Raw genomic sequence first — 7,500 nt, forward strand, 5'->3', positions numbered from 1 at the left:
CTTCTTAGTCTTGTGTATGCGTAGCGTGATGGTTACATTAGATGGGTGGTTGTTGGATTCATGCTTGTGGTATTCATGTTTTGTTACGCAACTAGCTGATGGGCTCTTTGGGTGGCATAATCGTTGGCTTATTTCAAGGACGAAGATATTTGTTCATGTGAATATTCGGAGTTCACAATAATAATTTTCTCTCTCTCTCTTTCTCTCTCTCCCCTCTCTCTCTCTCTGTCTCTCCCCTCTCGCTCTCTCCCTCTCTCTCTCCCCTCTCTCTCTCTCTCTCCCTCTCTCTTTATCCCCCTCTCTCTCTCCCCCCCTCCTCTCTCTCTCCCCCTCTCTTCCCCCCTCTCTCTCCCCCCTCTCTCTATCTCCCCCTCTCTCTCTTCCCCCCCCCCTCTCTCTCTCCCCCTCTTTCTCTCTCCCCCCTCTCTCTCTCTCTCCCCCCTCTCTCTCTCTCCCCCCCTCTCTCTCTCCCCTCCTCTCTCTCTCTCTCCACGTACAAAAGGCATCACGATACACTACATTTTACTATAAACTCGACTTTCTTAATGTAGACCAGAGTGGATGTTCTGGTCAACACGCTTGTTTCTCTCCCGTGTGATAACACGCACATTAGACTTACAACTTATATATTCAAAGTGTCCGTGTTTTTACATTTAGTCAAGTTTTGACTAAATGTTTTAACGTAGAGGGGGGAATCGAGACGAGGGTCGTGGTGTATGTGCGTGTGTGTGTGTGTCTGTGTGTGTGTGTGTAGAGCGATTCAGACTAAACTACTGGACCGATCTTTATGAAATTTGACATGAGAGTTCCTGGGTATGAAATCCCCGAACGTTTTTTTCATTTTTTTGATAAATGTCTTTGATGATGTCATGTCCGGCTTTTCGTGAAAGTTGAGGCGGCACTGTCACGCCCTCATTTTTCAACCAAATTGGTTGAAATTTTGGTCAAGTAATCTTCGACGAAGCCCGGACTTCGGTATTGCATTTCAGCTTGGTGGCTTAAAAATTAATTAATGACTTTGGTCATTAAAAATCTGAAAATTGTAAAAAAAAATAAAAATTTATAAAACGATCCAAATTTACGTTCATCTTATTCTCCATCATTTTCTGATTCCAAAAACATATAAATATGTTATATTTGGATTAAAAACAAGCTCTGAAAATTAAATATATAAAAATTATTATCAAAATTAAATTGTCGAAATCAATTTAAAAACACTTTCATCTTATTCCTTGTCGGTTCCTGATTCCAAAAACATATAGATATGATATGTTTGGATTAAAAACACGCTCAGAAAGTTAAAACAAAGAGAGGTACAGAAAAGCGTGCTATCCTTCTTAGCGCAACTACTACCCCGCTCTTCTTGTCAATTTCACTGCCTTTGCCATGAGCGGTGGACTGACGATGCTACGAGTATACGGTCTTGCTGAAAAATGGCATTGCGTTCAGTTTCATTCTGTGAGTTCGACAGCTACTTGACTAAATGTTGTATTTTCGCCTTACGCGACTTGTTCATCTTTGTAAATGTGAAAGGGTAACATTAATTTTGAGGTTTATTTGTAAATGTGAAGGGATTAACTTGGATATTTTTTCTTTTTTTTTTTCTTTTCTTTTTTTTTTCTCTTTTTTTTCTGGGGAATCAGCTTTTTTTTCAATGAGATATTAGGGCTTACAAACGGAGATGCCTTATTTTACGATCTTATAATATCAATAACAGCTCATTCATTATATATCTATGTTATATAAAATATAAAACAGTCAATCAGTTTATTAAATAAAACTTGGATATTTCTGTTGTGAATACGCATGTTCATGGTAATCGACAAGTACACGTGCACATCGTGACGTCACCTGTAAGCACAGATCAGCACACCAAGCATACAACCTGCAATATTGGCATGCACACGAAGAAGGAAGAATCACATCTTCTACTTATAACCATTGGTATCGCTTTAAGCACATGCATACATTTTCAAATATGAACATGTTTGTTTCTGTTGATGCTTGTAGTGGTGTTTTCTTTTTTACGTCATCGTTGTGATGTTTTACACACACATTAGTGGGTACAATCAAGACTGCATTTTTGAAGTTCTACTCAACATCTTTGCAGGAGGTTCGGATGGTTGGATATCGTTCAATTCAACCCGTCGAAAAAAATAGCAGAAGCAGATCATTGTAACTCACACACACACGCGTACCCTCTCACTCTCACTCACACACACACACACACACACACACACACACACACACACACACACACACACACACACACACACACACACACACACACACACATAACTTGAGAATGATCATTGTCTTTTGTGTGTGCACTTAGTGAACATCGCACCATGGAAGACCTACAATCAGAGCAGCACGATATCCAGCACTTCTCTCGCCAGTAAAGCGGTCGACGGTGACACCAATCAGTATCGGCCCTGCTTTCACTCGAAATATGGATACAGTAAATTCTGGGAGGTGGACCTGGGCAGAAAATACCCCGTGCAAAACATCAACGTGTGGGGTCGTGGTTGTGAGTTTTCCTCTGCCTGGATATCATAGTACGTGATAATATTGTTTAACATGAATCAAAAAAACAAGAAAGGGAGGTTGTTGGAACGTTTGTTTTTGACAAAACAATACATTCACAAATGTATCGACCCAACAGTCTTTTAAGTGCACAGGCAAACAATTAATAACAACAACTTATCTGGCTGATTTTTTCTTCAGCCTGCCACGAAGCCGCAAGCGAAGAAATATAGTTTAACATGTGTAAACTAGCCAGCTATTGCGATTCAGTAGATGAAGGATGATTCGGTAAGTCGATTTGTTTGTTTGCTATACTCTGATGTGCAAACTTAGACTAATGTAAGATGAAAAGGCGTGTGAGTTCATGTGCGTTCATGCTTGTGTTTGTGCGTGTGCGTGTGCATACGTGTGAGCGTTTCTGTGTGTGTGTGTGTGTGTGTGTTTGTGTGTGTGTGTGTATGTGTGTGTGTGTTTTTGGTTATACACACACACACACACACACACACACACACACACACACACACACACAAACACACACACACTAACTAACCTTAGGAGTGGGCTTTACGTGTACGGCCGTTTTTCTCTCGTCATTTGTAGCATTAAAATCCAGGTTTTTAACACTCACATAAAACAAAAAACAAAATGTTTGCTGTCACCTCAATCAATATTTGATAATAAATAATACTTTCCCGTTTTCGTATTCCTTGAGGGATACATGGAGTGAAACAATAAAGATGGTCACTCCCGCCTGGAAGAAAAGTCACATCAATACTGATTAATGCGTTTTGATATATGTGCTAAAATTACTATTCTTATCTGATTTTGTTTTTCAGCAATCTCTCACAATCTTACCCCGTTCAACATCACGGTGGACGGTCAGCACTGTGTGACTGTGAATTCCACCCGGGGTACCCAAACAAGCATCAGGAACATCTCTGTGACCTGCTCTTCACTTCTCTACGGACAGAGGGTCCGCCTCACCAGCACATATTTTCGCGAAACTAATCTTCGCCTATGTGAATTTGAAATTCTTGGTAAGCATTTGCTCAAGGTGCATTAGCTACCTCATGTTTGAAGTAATGACAAAGTCGTTTTCGGTTGAATAGATGAACAAGACAAAGGAAAGACTTTAGCTGCGTACCGGTTTTTGCTCAAGATGAATGATAACTGGTACTCTATGCAAATCAGTAATGTTTATGTTTTTGTTATTTTAATGGCCATTGTCTTGTCACTGCTCCGACCATTTTGTGCAAATTCTAAGAAAAGTACAAATGTCTACTTTGAAGACCATTGGCATTAGGTCGGGGTTGCCGTGAACGTATTGTTTTGTTATGAAATCAAATTATCAGTCTATCTGTTTATGAAAATGTTTTATTACATGAATATATGTCATATATGCGTATACTAGTATACCCGTGTACTAGCATAAGTTGTGCTTGGAGCTGGAACCTCTGACAGGCAGTTTGTGTTGATTGTTTTCAGTGTGGAGGGGCAACAGTCGGTGTGACGAGGGACGATGGGGACCACAGTGTCAGTATTACTGTTCCAACAACTGTGGCGGTGCAGCTGGAACCAACTTTTGCTACCGATCAACTCTTAACTGTTACGATGGTAATGACGTGGATAGGTTATACATACTAATTCCCATTGGATTACAGATAATTCATCAATGGTTGGCGAATCAAGAACCATTATTTACACAAAATTGTTTCCTTGCAGCTCGCGTTTATCTTCATATCCATGGACTACTTGGGAATATTTTCAAGTTCAATTCAAGACCTGTTGTGTAACCTATCCAAATGTGTATTTATCATATAGCCAGTTTCTTTGTTTCTGTTAGCTAAGCGGGTGTATCTTCGTTGCATTTCCTCAGCAGCTCGTGTTATTTCTCTAGCAGCAAAGCCTTGATCTGACTTGTGTTAGTGAACTTTCACAGAGTATTGACATATTGTGTTAAATGAGACAGTCTCTCGCGCCCTTGCTTAATAACACAAAGTAGATACAATACAATGAAGAAAAATAAGAAAAATAAACTATGTATATGACATGTTTTGTTTTGGGTAATTAACGCTTTATAACGCTACCGTTCTTGTTTGCCTGACATCAATTGGCAAACCACGTGCATCAAGATAAGTGTTAGTAAGTGACTGGGACAAACTCCCGGTAATTAGGTTTGACTGTAATGAACAACTTTTCAACACTTTTTCAAGTTGAGCTTTTATTGCCAGGAAATGGTCACCAGTTATTATATCCCAAGAACATGGTGACAGTGCTTGCAACAGCCATGTAGTTTGTTTGTTTTAGATATTAGTTTACTGTTGATTCACACACAAAATTCATAACGAAATCACATCCGATACAATCGTACTTTTGGATATCGAGATAAAAAAGTAACAGACACAAAAACGCAACTCACATACACAAAGATTATGTAATTAACGCAGGCACAGAGATTCTCTTTGAATATTTCTATAGAATCCAAGTCATCTTTTTATGTGTGTGTACATGTATCTTTGTGATCAGAGTGTGTTGCCGGGCGATGGGGAGACCGATGTCAGAAGCGGTGTGGTCAAAACTGTGTGACCGGCAACTGTGACCTGGAAACAGGAAACTGCTCCGGTAAGACCGTGTATCACAGCCTAGTGAACCGTCAATGCCAATGTGTGTGCGTGCGTGTGTGTGTGTGTGTGTGTGTGTGTGTGTGTGTGAGAGAGAAAGAGAGACTGAGAGAGAGAGAGAGAGAGAGAGAGAGAGAGAGAGAGAGAGAGAGAGAGAGAGAGAGAGAGAGAAAACTAACCACAATGTCTTTCTCCAGAAATCGTTTCTTTGGAACATAGGTTCATCAGAAAGTGTATACATATTTCTGGAAGTGAGTTAAAAAAACAACAACATTTGGTTATAACTGTAAGCCGCATTACTTTGGATACTTGTCTGCAAACAACAGTCTGATCGGGGTTTTGTCTTACTTGACAGTTGTTTAAACTGATGCTTTAAAATCGTTTTCTCGTTGTCTATTGCAGCGTGTATAGCTGGCTGGTACGGCGAGCAGTGTAACAAAGCGTGTCCATCACACAGCTGTCTGCTCAACACGTGTCACCAGACGACCGGGCGCTGCCTGGCGTGTCACACTGGCTATGATGGAGAGAACTGTGCAGGTAACCTCTAGCAACGAAATGGTAGTGCTTCTCTACACATGTAATTACGTTCAATCACTATTAATGAGATCCGGCACCGATACATGCACAGCCTGGGGTTGACCTTACGATGGATTTTCTTCTGCTGATATGACGATGTCACCGAGACAGACTGTGTCAGTTCCTGGGAGATGTGACACAATGTTATACACTTTATGATGCTTCGCGTTATGACGTCGTCTCTACCATTTCTAACTTATGACCTCAAATATGTCACTTTGGAATACAGAATCAATTAAGAATATAAATCTTGGTTTGTTCAGCGGGCGTCGTTTGTCATTGAATAATATTTCCAGTTGAGGCTACTTACGATTCTGCCAGTACGAGAAAAACGTTCAGCTTTGAAACAGGGTTTTACTATAACATACATTAATTCATTCACGCACCACCACCGTCGTTCACGAGGTTTTACATGGGATGAGAGCTTTCTTCCACTTATACACATACCGACAACTAAGATCCTATCTACTTGCTATGCTGCAGATATTAGTTCTGAAAACTATTCCAAATCTGCAAACAAAGCCACCAGCGTGTTTTGTTCTGTATTTGTTTGTTTATATACTACTTTTGTTTTTACTTGTGCTGTGTTTGGTATGCTTTTGAGGGAAAGAATGCACTTATCTCTTATCTCATTTAAAAGTTTGTGAGGATCTATGATAATTTACAAGATGGTCTAACGGGAAAGAATGTACTGTTACGTTGCTAGTACTGTATATGCTTAGACCTGCCCTTTCTCTCTTTCAGAGTGTGCTCAAGGTTTTTCAAAAAACACCACTGCATCCTGTTCACCCTGCAGCGCATTCTGCAACACAGGGGTGTGTGACACGATCACTGGCAACTGTACCAACGGTAATATTTTTTTGTAAGGACGACGAGTTTGTGAAACTGTTTGGAAAGATAACCACTCTTTCGATACAAAGACGAGTCAAAAAAGAAAACCAGTCGCGTGAAGCGATATACAAACATTAAAGACAGTATACCGAAGGCGCCATTTTGGAAAGTTTTCTGACGATTTGGACCTTAAGTTAACAAGTTCAAGGGACATTCGCTGTTCTGTACTTTAGTAACTCTTGCAATGATTTGCTCAAAACTGCTCCGAAATTATGCAAAATAATGACATGAATTTTAATCAGCGAGCGGTTTGTATCGCCCAGCTCTTCGGTCAGAAGTCCGGCCGGACTTCCGGTCGTCATCATTAGTTATTTAGTTTTCATAGATACCCATTCTGTAAACCATATTAAGACCGTTGGATTGAGAAATGCAAACCTTCAGTCTAGCTAACGTACGCTAATTCCGTGCCATACAGGGCTAAAACGCTTCGCATACCAGAAATAAACACAATGTACGTTGGCGAATATTACGGTCTGCTATGACTACCAAACACAGAATTTAAAATGTGAAACATAGAACGCTCAAACACTAATTCTAAGACCTTCCTTGTGCGTGTTGTCATATTATCAACTGCCAAAACGAACTCTGTAGCTCTCGGCTCGATTTCAAATCTGTATCTATTGGAATAGCGCATTAAATACTCAGGGTCGAAAGGAAGGACAGAAACTAGGAGCCAATCGCGCACGATGCGTAACAATGAGAATAACAGTCTGGGATTCCTACTCAAAACACAGCCGCTTTCTATTTGAGTAACTCGGCGCTCAAACGTTTATGTTAAGGCATTCCTGGTGTGTGGTCACACAATTTCAACCCACAACCTCAACTGTATAGCTTTTGGGGCGATTTGAGACAGTTTTCTTGTTAGATGTACTCCCTTTAAGTCAAT

General features: G+C 40.3%; 1 pseudogene; it reads left to right on the forward strand.

The window, feature by feature from the left end:
* LOC138963955 (multiple epidermal growth factor-like domains protein 10) overlaps positions 1–7,500 on the forward strand; it is a 90,899-nt pseudogene that overhangs the window by 63,281 nt on the left and 20,118 nt on the right.

This window comes from Littorina saxatilis, linkage group LG4 (genome assembly GCF_037325665.1).
Source record: "Littorina saxatilis isolate snail1 linkage group LG4, US_GU_Lsax_2.0, whole genome shotgun sequence".
Taxonomy (NCBI): Eukaryota; Metazoa; Mollusca; class Gastropoda; order Littorinimorpha; family Littorinidae; genus Littorina; species Littorina saxatilis.